The sequence below is a fragment of the Austrofundulus limnaeus genome, unplaced genomic scaffold, assembly GCF_001266775.1.
Source record: "Austrofundulus limnaeus strain Quisiro unplaced genomic scaffold, Austrofundulus_limnaeus-1.0 Scaffold771, whole genome shotgun sequence".
In the NCBI taxonomy this organism is placed as follows: domain Eukaryota; kingdom Metazoa; phylum Chordata; class Actinopteri; order Cyprinodontiformes; family Rivulidae; genus Austrofundulus; species Austrofundulus limnaeus.
This window is the reverse complement of record NW_013953173.1, coordinates 49,997-52,441: the sequence shown is the minus strand read 5'-3', so window position 1 is coordinate 52,441 and position 2,445 is coordinate 49,997. Positions and strand designations below refer to the sequence as shown.

At 35.2% G+C, this 2,445-nt stretch overlaps 1 long non-coding RNA gene across 1 annotated transcript; it reads right to left on the bottom strand.

Moving 5' to 3' along the window:
* Nucleotides 1–804: 804 nt before the first annotated feature.
* Nucleotides 805–2,108, bottom strand: LOC106532450 (uncharacterized). Its single transcript, XR_001312073.1, has 3 exons — nucleotides 2,071–2,108; nucleotides 1,081–1,224; nucleotides 805–842 (listed from the first exon to the last, which is right to left on the bottom strand). It is a non-coding gene; the product is annotated as an uncharacterized LOC106532450 (long non-coding RNA).
* Between the last annotated feature and the right edge of the window lie 337 nt (nucleotides 2,109–2,445).

Sequence of the window (2,445 nt, the reverse complement as noted above, 5' to 3'; positions counted from 1 at the left end):
CAGTAAAAAATTTTGAATTCTTTTGTAGAATGAAATGTGACCCATCACATTGAAATGAGGATTAAGTCCAAAAGTTGTACATATATGGAGAAATAGGCAAATATAGTGTTTTGACTAAAATGTTAACAAAAATTGCATTTTGTCAAAATATAATGAATAAAAGCCTTATCAATGTATCAGTTGAATGAACTGTCTGAAATTTAATCATGAAACAAAATTTTGAAGCAGTATTTTGAACAGTAGCAACAAAAAAACTGATTTTGAGGAAAAACGCCTTAAATTTTTAAGATTTCCCCTGTGAGCTAGCAAAGTGTTGTTTTTTTAGCTGGGAAATCTCAATATTCAAATATAATTTGAGGTTTCCTCTTTACAAGGACATCAAAAATTCTTCATTAGAATGACATCAAATTAGGATTCAGACCAAATCTTTATGTATTATTGTAACCAACAAGACAAATTAAGTCATATATATGGATTTAATTATGATATCAGAATGATCCAGGTATCAAAATGTAGCTTTTAAAGCCAAGAATCTGAAAAGGTAATTAGATCATTTTGACCAAATTCGACTTAATCCTCATTTTGATATGATRGGTCACAAATATGCAACCTCATCACACTGAGTCATCTTGTCCTGCACGTCCTTTCTGCGAGATGTGTGGAAGTATGTGTGATCCTGTTGTGAAGAGTCCTCCCACTGTGTGTGGACTGAGTTCAGATGTGGTGCAAAGGGTGGTGTGACGATGTGGCATCAGGACGTGTAGTGAAGACACGTGCATCAGGAGGTGGTGTGGAGATGCTGGCCTTGTCTGGGACAACTGGAGATGAATCCACAGCGCAGTCTGGAAAACATCAACAACATTAAAATATACACAGTCTTTGCATAGTAGAAACAATAAAGTTTCATTTATTTTTTGTAATTTTTGTTTACATTGTGAGGAAAATTTTTTCATTCAACACTTTCACACATCACATGCCCTTGTGACACGACTTTGAATAAGGGAGATATAATTATAGTTTGGATGATTTTGATTTACTGAAATCAAGTTGGCATACTAAAAGTGACTAATGTGGTATGACTTCGGGTTTCAGGAGTTCTGATAGGCTTTGCTGTGCCTTCTCCCTTCTTGAACTTGGGAAAGAATAATCTACATGGGCTCTCCAGATGAGGTAGTTGCCTGCAGACGTGCATTTTCATTGAAATGCATTGCAGCCAGGTACAGTCTGGTTAAAATAGCATAAAAGAATATTACATGTTAGTTTGAAGTTGCACCATTAAAATTCATCTAACACACAGTATTTTGAATAACGAAAAAAAAAAAACAAATACAGAGTGACTTAAAAAACACTGCAGCCGAAATTTTTTTGGCCGATTCTTGAAGTCGATACTACTTTTTCTTCCTCCCTCCATTAACATGATAAAAATAAGAATGATAGCAAATGTTACACAAGTCTTAATTTAAAACAAAACAAACTAAAAAAACATTTATTAACTAAGCCTTGTCTGAAGAGGCCGTATAAATTGCTGCCACACAGGATTACTTCTTTCAGCCCTTTCTTAAACTTCTTTAAGCCCTTTCTTCATTACTTATTTTATCTAGCGCTAAATATTCTGTTTTTATTTGTATATTAATGTGATTAATTTATTTTGTTACATAAAATGGCTATGTCCCCAGGGTTTTTGATGCAAAAACAGCAACACAGAGAAAAAAAAGGAGAGACACACATCCATCTTGCTATCCTTATGAGGACTTAACATACACAGCGCTCACAGCTTCTCTGCCTCATTCTACTGCTCCCGTTTTTAACACCAGGCAAAAAATGCATTTAAAACAGCTGACGTTAACTTTAGATCACAGTTTGAAATGCTCCAGCATTTTTAAAAAGATAAACAACACGGACACGCTGATTACAGTGCGGGGCGAAAGTGAAAGTAAAACAACATGGTGCTGAGTACCCGTTCGGTAAAGAAACTTAAACACAGCTGTTCTTTCCCCCCTCATATTCCGACACAGAGGGTAGAAACAGCTAAATTAGACAGTTAAAACACATTTACAGTTCATAACTCACCCTTGTTGTTGTAACATTCATCCTGTGTTGTCCGCAAGTACTTTCCGCCCTGTTGTGGGTCCATTTCCTTGAAAAATAAAACTTAACCAGGCACTTTGAAGAAGCTCTGACGCTGGTAGTCTATGTAGATAACAATGTGGGTTTACACACCCCAGAACAGAACATTTTGACTTCTGAACTTGCATATTCGACATGACACTATAAACTACAAAATCACACAGCGAGGAAAAAAATGGCGGACTATGAAATCCGGAAAAATATTACCATAAATGGTGGTTCTGAAGAAAAAAGTGTGACGAAATAAAAAATGAAACGAAATAAGCAACAGCAGAGTTTGAACAAACTGAAAATTTGACCCATAAAATAATATAAAAT